The sequence below is a fragment of the Amblyomma americanum genome, chromosome 2, assembly GCF_052857255.1.
Source record: "Amblyomma americanum isolate KBUSLIRL-KWMA chromosome 2, ASM5285725v1, whole genome shotgun sequence".
Lineage (NCBI taxonomy): Eukaryota > Metazoa > Arthropoda > Arachnida > Ixodida > Ixodidae > Amblyomma > Amblyomma americanum.
Window position 1 is genome coordinate 183,059,653 of NC_135498.1, and position 19,419 is coordinate 183,079,071.

The window sequence follows — 19,419 nt, forward strand, 5'->3', positions numbered from 1 at the left end:
GAAGTGCGAGTGTGTAGAGTCTGACCCTATATAGCGCCATCACTTCGGCTGTTTCGCAAGCTCCGAAAGCGGGAGAAAATATTCCGATAACTTTTCCCTCAGAAAAACACAGGTGAGTGCTGTTTTGTGTGCAGTTTTTTTCTTTTCACAGTTTTTTTTCTTTTCATGCCCTGCGCCATGGTGCCACCTTCGGGCAACTTAGCTTACGCGCTGTACGAAAAAATGCCGCGCCTGTTGTTGCCTCTTCTCTGTGGACGCATCTGTTCTTGTAATAATTAAGAGAAATCATTCGACAAGCGATTGTAGTTTTTGTGGTAATCCGTCATCTGTACAGCTTACAAAAAGCTATATACCACAAACTATATTCTAAGCGTGAAAGAAGACAACCCTGCGGATATGAATGTAAGCAGGCCCTCAAAGCATACTTAATTCGTCTCCGACTACAGAAGATTACACGTGCGAAGTGTACAAATTTGTTTTCGCGTCCAGCACCTCTCATAATTGCGCTACTAACGCTGTGAAAAAAATGTCATAAGGGGCACATATGCGAATAATGGGTTTTAGCTTCATCATCATCACCATAAGCCTGACTACACCCACTGCAGGGCAAGTGCCTTTCCTATGCCTCTCCAATTCACCCTGTTCTTTGCCAGCTGCGGCCACACTATGCCTGCAAACTCCTTAATCTTATCCGCCCACCTAATCTTCTGCCGCCTCCTGCTACGCTTGCCTTCTCTTGGAATCCACTCCGTTGCTCTCAAAATCCAGCGGTTATCTTGCCTTCGCATTACAAAATCAGCCCAAGCCCATTTCTATCTCTTGATTTCGTCTAGAATGTCATTAAATCGCGTTTGTTCCCTCGCCCACTCTGCCCGCTTTCAGTCTTTTAAAGTGACACCTCTCATTTTTCTTTCAATGGCTCGCTGCGTTGCTCTTAACATAACCTGAACCCTTTTCGTTAGCCTCCATGTTTCTACCCCGTAGGTGAGCACCGGTAAGGTACATATGTTGTGCACTTTTCCCTTGAGGGATATTTGCAAACTGCCATTCATGATCTGAGAAAACCTGCTATGTGCGCTGCACCCCCTTCTTATCCCTTCTATCTATTTCCCTTTCATGATCTCGACCAGCTGTCACTACCTGCCTAAAGCAGACGAATTGTTTTACGACTTGCAGCACCTCGCTGCCAATTGTGAACTGCTTTTTCCTTGCTAGACTGTTGAATGTTACTTTGGTTTTCTGGACGTTAATTTTAAACCCACCGTTCTACTTTTCCTATCTAACTCATTGATCATGATTTGCAGTTCACCTCCTGAGTGACTCAGCAAGGCAATGTCATCAGCGAATCGCTGATTTTTTTAGGTATTCTCCATTAACTCTTATTCTCAACTGTTTCCAATTCAGGCCTCGGAATACCTCGTTTAAACAGGCGGCGAATAGCATTGGTGAGATCGTGTCTCCTTACCTTACGCTCTTATTTATTGGAATTTTATTGCGTACTTTATGGAGGAATATGGTAGCATGCGCGGTTGCTGTATGTATATATTCCAGTGTTTTGACTTGGGGCTTCTCTACACCCTGATTTCACAATGCCTGTATGACTGGTGAGGTTTCTAGTGAGTCGAATGCTTTCTCGTAATCAATGAAGGCTATTATGTGGGTTGGTTATAGTTCACTTGGGTCACCTCAGCAGGGCCGCATGCAGTACCAGGGTCCTGGCTCTAAAGGCTGCTGCTGGGCGGTGACGAGGAGAGACGGGCTTAGAGGAGAGGAGTTGAAAAGGAGCTTATTTTGCATATTACGGGAGTTTCGATCAAGCGCATGAGAAAGACTAGAAATACGTATGCACTGCACATATCCCGTCCGGCTGCTTAAATAGAGTCCGGTATCCCCAAATCCGTAGGCGAGGAAATGTAGTTCATTAAGGACTTTCGACTAAGCGAGACGCTCGCGCAGTCTACGGGACCCGCCCACTGAGCAACGCTATACCCGTGTAGACTTGATCTGGTTGCTGACCATGGTCGACTTGAAGGAAGTGCGCCCTCTTCTAGGAAGGTCCTTGTCTTGAGGTCGCTGTGGCGCGTAGGAAAAACACGGCTCCCACCACTTGCCGCCGCCGGCGTTCTCAGAAAAGAGGGGAGTCCTTGCTTACCGGTGGCGTCGTCCAGCGCTAACTTTTGGGCCCAAACGAAATAGCTTGTCAGCGAGGCGGGGTCGTATCGGTCCTTCCTGCAACGCAGGAAAGGGACATTTCTGATGACGCCGCCGCCATCGTTACTTCGCCGGGAATTGACGCCGCGCCGACGTCTAGCCTGACTGAACCGTCACCTCACGCGATAGTCCGCGTGAAAATCAATTCAGGCTGGACGTCGGTGCCCGATCATAAGATATCGTCTGCTCGCCACAAGACTCAGCTAAGTGGTCGCCGCTCAACTGTGCACCGCGAACAGACGTGATTGTCCCAGACCATCTTGTCGTCATGTCTGCCAGGCTGACCTCCACAGCCAGCAATGATCCTCGAAAGGAGCAACAGCGATCACATCGGCGCCAATGCAATAGCTCTAGCAGGGCAGAACACGGCCAACCTGAGGGAAATGCCATCTCTCAGGACAGAAGCAACGAGGGCTAGAATATTTACACGCTACGCAGACCTCGCTTCGAGAGCGCATGTGTGGAATTCAGGCTTTCCGGAAATAATTGACCTATTTTCTTTCTTTTTCTTTTTCTGGCTGCCACTCGCGTCTGAAGTTTTATTGGAGAAAACCTTTCATAAGTCACTAAAAGATATTGTTGCGGGAAAGAATATATTTACAGTTATTTACGCAAGCGAAAGGAACAGCTGTGAGCGGCACCGAGAATACAGGCAGAACATTGTCGTCGTCTTCGTTTCCTTCCACTCGTTTAATCGCTCATTGTCGTCATTGTCTGCCCTCTTTAGGACTCCCCGCTGTTGAAACTCCGTCTCAGCGTTAGAGTGGCGACGTATGGGCGTCGCGATAGGGTTTAAGGCGGCAGGCGTGGACGATGTCGGTGTTGGGGCCAGAGGACGATGGCGACGATGGAAGGGGAGCAATTTCGTAGTTCACGTCGGTGACACCTGCGCACCACACGGTAAGGGCCATGGTAGTGGGAAGGAAGCTTCTCGGAGAGACCGATGCTGTGAGACGGCGTCCAAGAAGGACGAGTGCTTCTTGGTTATATTCGACTGCCCGGTGACAGCGGTCGTAGGCAGACTTCTGGGAAGCTTGAGAGGCATAGAGCCGAATACGGCCTATTGGGTGCGCCAGCGTTGCCTGGGTGGTGGCGTCTCGCGCGTAAGCAGTGGTGGAGACTGAAGAAGGCGCATGAGTGTGTCCAAAGGCAAAGTGAGGTGCCTACCAAACAAAAGGTAGAAAGGGGAATAGCCATTTGTGTCAAGCCGTGAAGAGTTATACGCAAACGTCACATAATACCCGTGCTACACGGGCGCCTCGAATGCCTTCCAACTGAATGTCACTCGGCTCGACTGCTGAACTTACGCTGCTAGACGAAATTTTTCGACGGCATTCGGTTCGGACGCCATTCGAGTCGACGGAGCTCCGCGGAGACATTCCGGATTGTAGAATGCCTTCGAAACGCGAACACAGCCCGAACCGCCCAATAGGCGTTGCCGCCGCCATCGCTTCGCCCCGCCCACAGCCGCGCGACTGCGTTCGGCTCTGTGGCTGCTCATCTTGATACCCGCTGCTTGCTTTTTCCTGCTCTTTGTTTAGCAAATAGCTCGTGTTCTGTCTACGTAAGTGCTTGAAGGTAATAGTACACGAATGAACATTTACCGCATGAGCGTGAAATTTCTCCAGCAGTGCGCCGATGACGACGGCTGCACTCATACTGTTGTTTACATCGCTGCCTACGAATAGCTAGCGCTCGTTTTCATGACATAAAACGCATTCTGCGCTTTAATTCTATTAAATAAGCTAATCACTTTTGTATAGGTTGCACCCGTGCTTGTTACCGCAGTGCGACAATCGGTGGGAGGAAGCGCCGATACGATCGCTCGCCTGAGAAACACTTGACAGCCGGGCTGCTGACATCGCCTACGACCGGCGCTTGTCGCTAATTGTCCCGACTTCCTCCTACACGATCAGTAGTTTATGTTAAACTGCTTTATTCAGAAGTATGATTGGTAACCATTCGCTGTAATCGAAACGGCAAAACTTCTTATCCACAAAATAGCAACGGCGACGACTGCTGCTGTCCGTAAAGCAGTGCTCGGCGGTCCGGGTCACACCGGCGCTTTCCGTTCATCGTATGCGGGCCCTACGATGTGAGCAATAGTTGATTTCTGGGCACTGATTTCTAAACTACACTTGTTGATTATTTGGATTCGCTGAAACTTGTGAATTCGCTTTTCACAACCGCAGAATTCACAGACGTAACCCTGCGGACTCACTAGGCCTAGTCGCCGTGGAAGGGACGGGAGTCGCCATCGATTAAAATTAATTTGGCAAGCGCTTATAGCTGGTGAGGGTTCGAGTGTGCACATGTGAAATATACCCGTTAGTTCCGCTTGTTAACAATATGTATAAGGTAGAAGGGCGAATATATTCACACCGTAGCCTCATCAGCGTGTTTTCGCTCAGCCGCCGTCCTGCCGAGGTCATGAAGGCTGACCGTCCGCCGTTCGGATTCGTCGGTGTCGTTGGCCTCAAAAACTCGTCCCACTACAATCATATATGCTGCTGTTGACCGTGACAGTGTCGTTGTCGCACTAGTGTGACCACCGCCGTCGTCGTCATCATACACTGAAAACGAGCGGAGGAAATTTCAAATGCGTTTGGAAAGTGCCGTGTAGCGCCGCGGAAGTCCGTCGAGTCCGAATGCCATTCCAAGTCTCGAATGCCATTCGACACAGATGTCATTCGAACGTGCCCGTGTAGCACAGGCATAAGGCAAGGCTTCGTCACAATCTCGGGGGTCTGGCGAGACCTACATTGCTAGCATTTCGGTGAGCGTGCGGTTGAACCTTTCCGTAAGCACGTTGGCTTGTGGATAGTAAGCTGTCGAGAGCTGGTGCTGCGTGGACACGAACAAAGAATGTCATTACTGACTCCGGACAGAAAATAACGACCGCGGTCACTGAGCAGTTGACGAGGGTCGCCATGGTGATGAATGACGTCTTCTATAAGAAAATCGGCGACATCGACAGCGAAGCTGGTAGGCAAAGACGACGACGACAATGAGCGATTGAACGAGTGGAAGGAGACGAAGACGACAGCAAAGTTCTGGCTGTGTTCTAGAGGCAGCTCGCAGCTGTTCCTTTCGCTTGTGTAAATAACTGTAAATATATTATTTCCCGCTGCAATATCGAAACGATGACCTCAATGATTCTACGGGAAAAAAGAAAACAAATGCAATTTTTTTCCTAAGAGTGTTAACTACCTCTTGCGGGACTCTAAGAAAAAAAAAAGCGGACAGTTTCGCATGGCAAAGCACGGAATATCGTGCATTAGGGCTGGTAACGGTGGGAACTTAAAGTGTTCACGGGCTAATGGCGTTGTACCTAAAGGCTTTTACCACAAAGATATTTGACCTAAAGGCCTTTACTCTGAATGCATTTGCCTTGAAGGCCTTCACTTAGGCGAAGACCTGCAGGCGTGTACACCTGGCAGGCTGGCCACAACCAGGTCGACAAGTGGGGCGCCTGCCACAAAGCAGGCTTTAGACACATACGTGGTAGCAGAACGATCTTGCGGGCTAGTTGGTTCATTTTCAACTAAACGAAGAACTGCGCGTCGGGAACTGCCCACCCCTATTCTGGTTTCCGTGGCCCCAGACATCTGTAGGTGCCCTATTATAATTTCTTGCACTTGGGCTGTTCCACGTTTGAAGAAATCAGAGATTGCAACAAACCTATATTTACTGCTGGGACATGAAAACACCATGAATTCTTTGACAACAAATTCTCGCTTTTATTGGTCGCTCGATCTCAAAAAGGTAAGTGGTCACCTTTTAAATAAACTTATTGCCTTCACGGGGCGCATGCTTCATTGATAAACAGCTGAGTGTAATAAACTTTAATGCTAGGAGCCTGGAAAATAAATCTGAAGAAGTTGAGTTACTTCTTTTAAAATATGACCCGCATAAAACCATCATAACTAAACCTGGCTAAATGATGATATTAGCGATAAATCCTTAATACCCCCTCTTATCAAATTTTTTGATGTCATCGCCTAACCAGTGGGGATGGAGTTGCTATAATTTTGGAGAATACATTGGCTGCAGGAGTACTGCCGCAAATTGAAGGTCGTGAAAGCCTGTTCTTGAGGGTAGGCTTTTGGGGCCATGCCATTCGGGTGTGTGCCGTTTATCGTCCACATACAGCTTCTGCGCAGTTCCTTGCATCGGTGTACGATTACATGTGTGGACTTAAACACCGGAAGATAATTATGGCGGGTGATTTTAATCTTCGATCCGTTAGCTGGAATAAGAAGCCAGAGTTCCACTTACTTGACAGCCCTCTAATTGATGTTACGACTACATGCGACCTACAGCAGGTTGCACGTGAGAACACCCGTGTCACTGAAGACAATTGCTCGATTTTGAACTTGGTGTTTGTCAGCACTGAAATTTCTGAATTTGAATTTGCATAGAAGGTGGCGTATTCGATTGTAAGCTTGCTTTTTTTTCTCGTGTTGGCTTGCTGACTGTCTACAAAAAAAGCGCAGATAAGAACTGTAAAATATTTTGCCCGTGCTAATTTCACCAATCAAATCTGGACGAGCTTTAGAAATTGGCGTACAATTTGCCAAACACTGACCGAATGACATTATGGCTGACGGCAAATAAAACTTAAGAGAAGAAATTCTTGGATAACTCGAAAAAATGGTGAAGCCTGCGAAAAAGCGAAAATTGAAAATCCTGGTGAAATTCAGGAACTTCAAGCCCAGCTCTCGATTGAGTTATTATTCGTCCGAAATAAGTGTTTCTCATCAACGCTGCCAAATTTCATGAAAACTAGCCCAGATAGAATCTGGCGTTACCTTGGCAGCAGAAGTGCGGACATAGAAAAAGTTTTAAAAAATGGCGAGCTCATTACAGCTCTCCTCAAAATTGCTGATGATATGAACAATTACTTTCATTGTGTGCACTACCAAAGGGATGACACAGCCAACATGTCGTTACCATCAATTCCTGTGACAGACCTTATAACGTTTGAAGGTGTTTTCACGCTGGTAATAAGTCTGGTAATAAGTCTGGTAATAAGAAAAACCTGCTGAACGCCCTGCTAACATTCCAAATTCCTTCCTTCGCCGCTATGCCGAACCTGTGCCCAATATCACTGGGCATTTTTCGCTTGTCTTTATGTACTGCTGTTGTACGGGATGACTGGCGTGTTGCTCGTGTTATAGCCGTTCACAAGAAAAATGACAGTTTTTTGATGGAAACCTACCGGCCTATATCTTTAACCTCTACATACGGCAAGTTATTAGTACACATCACTGCACGTTTCCTGAAAAATTTTCTTGAAAGTATTAACTTGTTGTCTCCTTTCCAGCATGGATTTCGACAAGGATTATCAACGTGCACTCAACTTGTAACAGCAGTTCATGATGTCGCTAAAATTCTTGATTATCTGGCAAGACAAACCTCATTTTCCTCGACTTTAGGAAGGCCTTTCATGGTGTCCCTCATAGTTAGCTTTCGACTAAAATTGAAAATTGCGGTGTTCCTTCATTCATAATAAATTGGATAAACGCGTATCTTTCAAATGGCACCCAGTTTGTCGACATAAAAAGGTTTTCTTCCAATACGTTACCAATTTCATCGGTAGTTCCCCAGGGAAGCGTTTAAGGGCCTATTTTTTTATTACTATTAGTTAATGACAAAACTACTGAAATCCATGCTGATGTTAAAGTCCGCCTGTTTGCATATGATTGCCTTCTTTAGAAGCATATAACTTGCGAAAATGACCAAAACAGTTACTGACCACTTTGACAAAAATTAATGCATGGTGTCCGATGTCGGGTTTGACGTTAAGCTCCGAAAAACCTCGATACTTCGTGTCACAAAGAAAAAACGTCCCTATCTCTTTTCATACCAAGTTAATGGCAACCCTGTAAAGGAAGTTAACGAATTTAAATACCTGGGAATTGCACTTACTAACACCTTTTCATGGCCTACACATAGTAAAAACGCTTGCGCTTCGGCTACACGCGAGCTTGGCTTTCTGCAACACAAGTGAAAGCAGGCACCCTCGGAATTAAAACTTTAAGCCTACAAAGCATTCATTTACCAAAACTCGAGTATGCTGGAAATTGTTCAAAGACGCGCAGTTTGTTTTATATTTCATAAATATGGGGCTACGCATTCAATTTCCAAGGTCGTCGCAGATAATAACATCCCAACTCTTGAATTCAGAAGAAAAATTGCGCGACTGAAGTGTTATTTGTCATTTACACGAAGCGCCAAAATCTTACCTCAAACACTTATATTATGCAGTTTTCATCGAGTTCATCCAGGCATCGTCACGTGTACAATTTGCTCCTATATGCCGAGCGCAAATTTTTTCAAGACTTAATTTTTTCCACAAACAATAAGCGAGTGGAATATCTGCCTTCAACTGTTTTTTCTTCTAAAAATTTTGATTGTGCTTTAACGACTGTGTTTTAATGTTGATGTGCACTTGAGGTTTCTTTGTGATGCAGGTAATGGTGATTATTTTGCCCAAGCGCAGGTCCATATTAAACTTTCTACCGTGTTTTAAGTTTTTTCCTAAGCCTTTGCTACGAATGTATAATCCTATCATAACTTTCTTCTGTTGATGTGTTTTAGCGCTCTTGATAAGCCGTTGTGGTTTTCATTTTTTAGTCCCTGTTTCTCTTAAACCAAGTTCACGTTACAAGTATGCTTCTGTAAGCAATGCTATGTTAAAATTCGTATCTGTATGCTCCCACATGCTAGGTCTTCCAAGACTGCAGAATTTCCCAAATAAAATGCACAAATAAATTAAACATTTATATACTGCCTAAAAGGTGCGTGTCGGTAACCATTAGAGGTAATGGCAGCTCAAACAACCCATTGACTTAATTACTTCGGGCACATTGAAATGATAAGACATGGTCATACAATGCAGCAAAAACCTTGATTTTGCATCGTTCCCGTGGGTAATATAAAATGTGTTCTAAATATCTACTTCTTTCATTGAAAGTGGCGAAAGACAAATACTTTGCGTGTGATTCTTCTTTCTATCTGAAAATAAAAAAAAAACAGTTTTGGCAGATCATTTTTTCAAGTCTCCTCTAAAATCTTGTATCCTTCTACAATCACCATGAAAGTCCTCTTGCAGACGAAAATTGTTAGTCACCCTTCAAGGCTTTCTTTACATTTCCTTTTGCCCAGGAGAATCTTTACACCGTCCTCATTGCCACCAGGCCTGACTATTGGTTTACAGGGCAATTATTCAAAAACTACACATGGTGTTGCGAAAGTTAACACACACCGTAAAATGTCGTTTATTTCCGTTATGCAGAACATTGATTCGAAGGTAGGAAATAACTCCGCGTTTGCAGCTATACTGAATGCTTTATTTTCGACCAGTCATTGTGAAACGGACAACTAGAAGTCGTTCCAAGATCGCTGCTCTTCTTCTGATATTTAAATATGATAATGAAGTCTTATCTGAAAGCGTTATACCAATTTCTAAAACACGCATTTGTTATCAACAACTCCAACACATTATATATTGTCTAATGTAAAGGGTAACCCTGATCACGACAATTTTTTTTGCCAGCATCATATAGTTTGAAAGTGCTTTTCTTCTGGTACAGATGCCTTTTAATTAATAAATCTCCTTCGAGCTACTATCAATAAAAACCTTAAGTCTATCTGCATGCTTAAATCTTTCTTAAGCTTTTGACCGCTCAGCGCATTAGTAAACTAACCGACCTGCGTTTTGGCTTCTTAACGCTATTGTTTTATCATTTATTCTTAATTTTTTTACGTATAATCTGGTCAGCCTCAGTGGAGAGTTATTGCATGCCAACGTTTCCTAACTGATGTTATCGATGTGCCAGGAGCCATTTAAACGCATATTACGCTATTCGGTGATATTTTCATATTGTAGTGCACAAACAAACGAACACTCGCCGACAGTAGTGATCATGCTTCCACTTCAAAGTTACTTTCGTGCAATGCATAAATGCATAATTACTGCTGTACGTGATTATTAAGAACCTCATCGAAGTGTCGAAGTGCAGGTTTTTCAAGCTCACCCTTAAGGACAAGACATGTGGATTCACCTTTATAACAGGTAAGGAGAGTGGGCATTGAGCCACCTAATTGATGCACCTAATAGGCCCAGGAGTTCATCTCAGGCATTGCCTCTCGCGGTTTACGCCCATTTCAGCCATTTGTGCCAAAGCATCAAGAACGCTAAGAAGCACATGAACTACGAAATTACTGAAATTATCTCCGCAAGGAGGCTTGTGTAACTATTGATCGTTTCAAACAGTAACGCGTTTTATGTTCGGTGACCATGTCAAAATAACTTAAGCTGTTCTTACAGGCCACTCTCAATGCGGCTGGATGGCTAATTAATCTAATATACAGCATAAATTCCAGCAAAACACAAATAAAACAAAGCATTTCCGTGAATCGTTGGACACTGCTGAAAAGTCGTTACTAATATCAGTATAAATATAAGGCAAGGCCGCATTTCTTGTCGCTCAAATATCCTTTGCGCATATCAAGGCACTTCATAAGATTCTGTTCTATGCTCCCTTTCCCGAAAATAACCTTCAATTCATCTTTCTTCGCTCGTTCAGCCACCCATTCCCATGATCCTCTGAACGAATCACTTGCCCACCTAACCGCTAATTACTTAACGAGAAAGTGCGGATACATTTGAAAGATTACTTATTTCGCTTGTGTATTGTGGTGACTTTTTTGTATGTCTTCGTACCCTTCATTTAGCTGTGTCCTTCACTGACAACCAGTATTTTTAGTGTTGTTCAACTTTATATCTTGCATAAAAACCAAAATTTTGTTTTCAACTTGTTAAGGGGATATTGCAAATCTTTGGCTAGTATTAGCCTTTCTTTCTTGCTCAATGTACTTGTGGGTCTGGAAGGCATAAGAAAATAAGCATCACTTATCACGGATAGAACCACATGAGCATCTAAGGCTATCATACTTCTAGCACAAGGTAAGAAAAAATGTGACTGTTGGCCTAACTATCTACAAGCTATTGAAATGCGGCAATTTTTCTGTTTTCTTCAGTTAGCAACATAGAAACTCGCGATTGCGTTTTCTTCTATTTAGTTTTCTGCTAAGAACAAGTACGGGTGGGAACGCAGGTTTTGTTAGCAGATACTACGAAACGCCTTTTCTCAAGTTCTCCCGCTTTATGCACGAAAGTAATATATAAAATACTGCAAAACTTTCTCCACAAAGTTCACAAAGTGGGTCTACCTGTTGCCTGAGTTACATGTGAGGATGATGTCATGTTTAAAGTGCTAATGGCCAATGCCAATACAGGATAAGAACCTGCCAAAGCCTCCTTGCTATTGACGTCACCTGTGTTCATTCTGGGCAGGCTTTATCAAGCGCTGTTTTGGATTGGTTCCCAATTGATCTGTGTCGGCTTTTTAGATTAATCTCTTCCAGCTTCATGCAAAATTTCTGCGAATATTTAGTTTTTTGTAGTTAACAATTTCGAGCTCATGCTGAAAACTTGTCGTATCACTTATTACTGCGCGTACGAGTATGGCCCGGGATCAAACACAATCAAGTTACTTTTACATTTTTTCTGGCTGTGGCTGTATTGCGTACGATGTATCCTATTAGCGGCTCCTGGTCATCAGCGTATATCGCATAAAAATTAAGAGGCGTTTTTCGTAGAATTGGCAGTAACGTTCTGCGAAAGTAGACAATCTTCCAGTCGTTTCTTCACCTTGTTTGTGCGGCAGAATTATCTAGATCTGAAAGCAATAACAGCAGAAAGGTAGACAATACAGAGCAAACAGAATCTGCCGCCAGGTACAGTTCACATTCCAAGTACTGATATGGGAAAAAAAGCAATCGGAGATGTTTTCTCAGTGCAGGTAGGTCTTTTGCCATAGTTCAAAGTTCAAGTGTCAGGTGTGATACGGATAATGAAAGCATCAGAAGACACATGACAAACGTTCAGACCCTAATTGAGAGCCCGGCACATCTGCCAATAATTACGGCCAGTGAGCATACCTGAACCCAATATAAGGGCATCACATCGTCGGCAGTACGCCAAAGCTCCGACAGAAAGCGAGAGAACCTCCCGAGGAGTTGCTCCACGGAAACACACAGGTGACCGCTGATTTCTTCACGGTTGAAAGACGCGCAAACAGACTGGATGTTTCTTGGGTAGAGTGTATTTTGCTTTTTTCTCAATCCATGCATGATGGGACCACGTCAGCGCTGCTCAGATTTGGTGGTGGGGTTTGAAATTATTGCTACTTTACTACAGTTTTGAGAGGATCATAAACTACTTGCGGAGCAACAATGCCACCGTCGGCAGCCGGCTGATGCCCAATCACAAATTTTTCAGATTCGCTGTGGCCGTAAAAGACGTCGCACCTTTTGCCATTGCTTCTCTTCGGTCACACGGGTTATTGCAGTTAATAATAGAATTTGTGACTAAGTAACGTGTTAAGGCCTTCTCTTTCACCATATCATCGAGCTCAACAAAAGACGGGAGATCGTTTTCCTGCATGCCTGAAACCAACCGTACAGTGCTAGAAGTTAACACATTATGAGTCCAAAACCGTTTTTTAGGAGCTCCAAGCTCAGTTTCCAGGTGCCATCAGCAAGGAATGGAACGTGAACAAGCAAATTGAGGTGGAAATACAAAAACAGGACCATATTAACTCTTTGAGATATAATACAAGCGAGGTTGAATAACACCTCTCAAAAAAAGTCTTCGCGCCTTCGAATTTAGAATAACCGTAGCTGGCATTGCGCTTCCCCTGGCTCAGAGTTTCGCATTTTGCTGTTCGTGGTTCAGTTGTCTTGTTCGTGTTTCATTTCTTGCTGATAGTGCGCCGCGAAACATAGCGTTCCAACAGAAGCGCTATAATGCTTTATTGTCTCTGCTAGTTAGTGATTTCAAGCATTTTAAAAGTATCCTATGCGATTCACAACGCACTTGAATTTGTATAGACACCTGATTCTGGTGGCATGTTTTCGTCTCTACAACGATGCGAAAGCCACTACTACGCATGAATCACCGTGTGATTTTCGCCTAGGACCATTAAATAATTTATAATTGAGTTTTTTTCTGTCATGCTGTTTCGGTTTTGGTTTCAACAACCGAAAGATGGCTGTGACGTCAAAGAGTGCTTTTGTGTCACGTGAGGCGCAGAAAAACGTTCATAAAATCTCTGCATCATCGTTTTAATTCACTGCACCGCTGAAGCCAGCCTTCCTCAAAATCCGGAATGACAAATAATTAGGAAGCAGCGATTATGTTGCTGTTTTTTCATGTCTCATGTCATCTGTCAGTACACGTTGACGTCACAATTCTCATTCGCCTATTTAAACTGGAACCGAAAGAGAACGCGAAAGAAATGCGTTAATAAATTATTTTGCGGTCGAACGAGAATACCAGGTGGTAACCCGTGTATAATAACACCGTATGCATAAATATAAACAAGAAAACACGCACCCAAAACTTAGGTGTTTATACTTTCTTTAAAGTATGCGGCACGAGATTTCATCGTTTGATGTGTAGAAAGACACAAAACTTCTCTTTGTTAGACGCCGTTTCTTACTGGCTTCAAATGGAGCTGCTAACACTGCATGGAGATTGCTAGTTTCTAGCAATGCCGCCACCCTGCGTGAGTCAAAGCACTATCATGATCCTCCGTATTTGCACTGAAGCGCATGTCATTCATTACAATCAACCCGGCTCAGCGCTTTAACCTAAAGCAGTATGGAGTATTAAAAACAACAGTGCCCAAAACAGTCCATGGTTCTCAGTGTATCCTTCTATGCAAAATTAATCCCATTTTAGGCCTCACCCATATTTTAATGCTCCTTTTCACATTATTGTGTAAGTTTTTAGTGAATGTACGACATTAGTGAATAAGCACATATTTAGGTTGCCTGCCGAACATTGTGAAATGAAAGAACCCGCTGCGGTAACTTCGTGGCTATCGCGTCCGGCTGCTGAGCCCAAGGAGGCAAATTCTAATGTAGGCCGTGATGGTCAAATGTCTGTGAAGGCGAAATGCAAAAACTGCCGTCTTTTTCACGGTGGCGGCGCACCTGAAAGAAGCCTTGGTGGTAAAAACAATAGCGCAGTCCGCGATTGCTGCAACTCTCATGGACCATAGTTGGTTAAAGTAATGGACTGGATTCTAAGAGAGAACAAGCGTATCAGGGGGCGGCAGAAAGTTCGGCGAAATGATAACATTAAGAATTTTCCGAGTGTAAGGTGGCAGCTTTTGGCTCAGGGTGGGGTTAATTGGAGAGATATGGTAGAAGGGCTATGTCTTGCAGAGGGCGTAGTCATGCTGATGATGAGGAGGATAAGATATGTGACGTCCATTCAGACATAGCACAACATCAGAAATAAAAGACGCCATTTCCATCTCGCGTCTTCTTTCACGCGTCTTTCAACAGGATGCCAATCCGGCTCTGTTTCTGTCTACGCGTTTCTCAAAGAGGCGCTGCATCAACGATATCCGACACACTACTTCATGCACGTTAATTCTATGCTGGCAGGAATCAGCTTTAGTTGGGTGGCCAATACAAACCTTTAACCTCAGTTAAACACTTTTTTTGCAGTTCCTGGAGTTAGAATGTCAACGTATACAACGCAATGAATAATTTCAGACCAAAAATCGTAGTCATAATCAGCTGAGAGCAACCTGAGATGTGAAAGGCGTGTATGTAGTGGAAGCAGACGGTGGTCAACTGCCTGCTTGTTAGGTTTTCTGAAACTACGAACAATATTTCGAGTGATGAAAGAGAGGAAATGTCTCACTTTAAACTATTTCTCTGATGATGGCGTCCATCGTTTCATATCTATTGGTCGTGCCTGAAATTCGCAGTATGGCGCGAAAAAAAAAGGAAACGCGAAAGCTGTGGTGCATGGCAAATTCGTCTACTTTGGCACTCATTAACACCGACAACCACCGGGAAAAAAATCAAAAGTTACTACAAAATAGTAAAAGACGTTGAGGACTTCGAAACTGGTGCAGAAAAAAAGCAGCCAAAATTAAGGGCTTCTGTTTTAATTTTGGCAATTATTCTTTACTGCATAGAACGTCCCTACATCATATTCTTGAAAAGAAAATATATATTTTCGTGCTTTGTATTCTGATTTCAAAAGAAGTGGGCTTTCTCGCAAAGGGCTGGAATTTTTAGAATCAATGAATAAACGAATTAACTGCTTTGTTATGGATACTACGCTATAGCAAAACATTCAACGCTCAAGCTGATGACCATTCCCTAATTGTATAAAAACTTCGCAGCCAAGATCGATACAGCCTCACTAAAAAGATGTATCTAGGCGCTTTAGCTGCAAGAGAACGGGACGATGGTACTGTTGAAGAAATAAAAATGGCGGTAAATGTCATTACAGAAGTGTAACCAAAAAGGACAAGTAAGACTGCAACCGTTATAGTTCTACAACTCAAAGCTTTTTGACAACCTTCTTTCAATGACCACTCCTAGCCAGTGACAGATGACCCCTGCGATGGTGTTAGGCATGCAGAAGGAAGGTTCTATATCTGAGAACAACACTGTTCACGCACTCCGCTAGGCTTTGAGAGCACTCAATATTAGCGCCTTCCGAGTGCTTTGCAAATATAGAGCTTGTTTCCTTCTTTTGCATGCCTTGATTTGCTTTCCATTAGTTACGTCTCTGCCAGCGGTTACGTCCACCTTTAATGTTTTCTAGTGTGGTTTGCGTCCTTTTCTCTTTTAACTAACGTAACCTAAAAAAACTGCACACACAACAGGTCCTCTATGATAACGAAGCCGGCGGGTTACACTGCTGCCTGGATATCATCCCTAACATGAGAGACAGCCGCTTCAAGTGATGAAGGGGCAAAAGAAAAGAAAGGAGGAACGTAGCCTACAAAATTTATTAACGATTACATTCTCAGCTCGAAGTTTTGTTCCTTGATCTCAGGTAGCTGGCTTGTATGACGTCGGGGTCGATATCCAGCAAGCAGCGTCACTCTCCGGCTGTGGCACCAAAGAGGGGATAGACATTAAAGAAGGGGCGAAAAGAAAGTAATCAGTAAAACAGCCCGTGCAATAGAGGGCTACAGATAATACTTGGGATCAGCATCAAAAAGCATAAAATAAACGTGCATCAAGACGTCCACTGACAGCACTCTAGGCACACCGGTACAGGTGTGAGTTAGCTACAGCAACGAGGTTCTTAATACAGTAGTCAGCAAAGCGGTGTGTGTTCCTCCTTTATTCTAACTTTGCTAGACCTACTACGTTTCTTTTCAAAGCGGCAGCATAAGGTACTTCGAAACTGAACGCCGCCCGCAATCAGTATTCTCTCTCGGTACCACTCTGATGTCATCGCATTTATTTATCCTTATAATGAAGTTCGGTTGGTTTCCGGGACAGCTTCAGTAGTTTGGTCCCGCTGCATATACTTCGTGAGTGCCCACAGCTACCGCATTGCCATGGGGCCACTGCATTGATTCCTCGCGAGAAAGAGAGAGAGAGAGAGAAAACTTTTATTTAGGTGATTAATTCGCAGGAACCGGGCGGTCAAGGACTCCACTGGCGTAGCTCACATGCGAACTAGCTGGATTATTCAGGATTGCTGGTTCTGGTTGTCGCTATTGAGGGCTTCCTCCCACTGCTCGTGTGCCGGGTGTGGCCCTATTAATCTTTTCTCTGGTTTTTCCTGGCACTCCGGAGGTGTATGGTAGAGAGTGGGGCTTGCTCCGCAAAAAGGGCAGTAACGTGGGTATTGTGTGGGTCTGATCTTGTTTAAAATGCGGAGACTTGGATATGTGTTTGTTTTTACTCTCCTCCAGTCAATGGAATTTGAGGAGGACAGTTTGTGTGGAGGTGAGAAATGTCGTCTTTCTAGGTTCAGGTGTTCTAGTCTGCCACCATACGGTCCTAGAAGAGGAGTGCGGTAGGGATGGTGATCCACACGGTATGTGAGAGCTCGGGCTAGATCATTCTCTACCTGGTTTCCGGCTAGGCCTTCGTGACCAGCTGTACCTGTTCTGTGCGAGTTTGAGAGTGTACTTAATAGTATGCTCGCCCTTCGGTGAGGTTTTCCAGCAAGGTAGTCAATGCAGGCTTGTTGCGAGTCCGTCACGACGTGCGATGACTTGCCTTGTCGGTCTTGAGCTCTGATGGCGAGTGATGGCTATGGCGAGTGATTCTGCTTCTGCAGGGTCCTTGACATTGATTGAAACACTAATTATTGGCCTCTTCTTGTTGTCGACCACAGCAATCGCGAACTTGCCTAACTCGGCATAGGTATCGGTGTCCACGTATACTGCTCCGCGTGTTTTGGTAGTTTTTTTGCCAGTGGTTTGACTCTGGCTCCCCTCCTACCTTTGTGCCGCTCGCGGTGCATGTGTCTGGGTATCAGGTTTACGTAGATCTTCTCTCTTGCAAGTCTCAGAATTTGGGACTTGCTCTAACTATTTTGTGGTGCCTGCCATTGTCCCAGTCGCGTAAGAATATCTCTACCAGCTTGTGCTGTAGTTAGGCGGTTTTTTTGACCCTCCAGAAGAGCCTCCCTGAGCTCGTCGAAGGGGTTGTGTACTCCGAGTGCCAAAAGACTTTCCGTTGACGTCGTTGGTGAGATTTTTAGGGCAGTTTTAAAGGCTGTCCTCGTGATGGTACCAATAACCCTTCTATCAACGATTCTAATTTCTTGATATGGGGGGCCATAGGTAATCCTGCTTACGACTAGGGCTTGATTCCTCGAGAGAGTTGCCAGAGCACGGTTACCGCAAGTAACAGACACACCTGCGCTAAGGAACCTAAAAAAAGCATAAATTCTGAATCATAGCATTTGTGCCTGTGCGATCTAAGCCTCTCATGCCAACTTGGTGGCGAGAATGGTGCCGGAATCAAGGATTTATCTGGAGAAGTTAGCATGTGCATGCGCACGGCACTGCGCGACCACACATCGCTTCTACGGCTCGACTCAGCATGAGTACTAGCAAGTATCGACCTGCTTGGAGGAACAGATGTTATTCGCTTTTCCTTCGAGTTGCTGAGAATTTCTTTAAAACATGCCACCACATGAGTGCTGAAAGAAAGAGGAAGAGGAGGAGGAGGAAGACAAGAAGGATGTGGATGAGGAGGAAAAGTGCTTATTAAAGTATTCACCTTAAAATGGGAAAAAGAAGTCAAGATGCCCTCTTCTTGAGAGATGAGAAGTTAGCACCGCTTCCGCAAGCAAGCCGGTTCCCGCTCTCATCTGGCACATTCCGAACGTGTAATCCTAAAAGTCCTAAAAGTTCATTTACTAACCTAAATGCTATACGTTTTAACTCTGAACAGTGCTGCTTCGCTAGTATAAAACCTGAACTTCTCTATCATTCTGGAAAAGATAATCTATTTTCGACGCATAATGACACTCAGCTTGTTTGGTTCGGAGAAAATTATGATAATACTAGTTCAACAACTCTGTATAGCTTTTGGTGCTCCGCAGGACTTCATTTTAGGTCCTCTACTTTGTCTTGTATTCGAATATAAATGGTATTGCTGGAAAAATTCATGTGCTATGCCAAGCAAGTGATTGATGTGTTATTACGAAATTTATGAAAATAATAACCCGCTAGACTGAAGGGTGACTTCAATCCGGTGTTCTCTCAGTATGAAAAATAAAGAGACTGTAGATTTCCCAAAATCTAATCTATTCCGGTTCATCAGTTCCAGGTGTCTAAATATAATTGCGCCAAAAATTGTTCGAAAATATTTTTCCCGGTGAGCAATACTTGACTGAAAAACAGTTCCTCCGTTAACCTTTACGGTCGCTCCATATCGTTTCCTACTGCTTTGCACAACCTCCTGTAAAATTGATTGCTGTATTAACTGTTCTCTGTTCCCTAGTGCGCTTTGAGGTATTTCTAGCTGATTTATTAACTGACTGCATTTATAAACAACTGGCGTATTTCCAAATGTGCTTCATTCGTCTTCATGGTTCTTTTTCCGCCCATGTTCATTTCTTTGTTATGCATCTTTTTTTGGTTATAAATTCTACGGGTCCCGTGAAAGTTTACTCTATTGTATCGCCTGCTGTTGAAAAGGTATACTATGTTTTTTGTATACTCTCTATTGTATATTTACACCCTATAATAATTCCTCAATGTGGGCACACTACGTATTTAATAAATAAAGAAAAGAACAAACAGCAGGTGATCAGGGTTACAACTGAACAATATACCAAAGTGTTCT

General features: G+C 44.0%; 1 protein-coding gene across 3 annotated transcripts in view; it reads left to right on the plus strand.

Annotated features, from left to right (window-relative positions):
- LOC144122057 (3-beta-hydroxysteroid sulfotransferase-like) overlaps positions 1-19,419 on the plus strand; it is a 21,736-nt gene continuing 2,317 nt past the window's right edge. Inside the window, exon 1 of one of the 3 annotated variants that reach the window (XM_077655572.1) lies at positions 1-112. The gene's annotated coding sequence lies outside the window, so the exon portion shown is untranslated. Of the gene's footprint in view, positions 113-12,168; positions 12,379-19,419 lie in introns of those variants that run through there. The other 2 variants (XM_077655570.1, XM_077655571.1) reach the window with 2 other exon arrangements.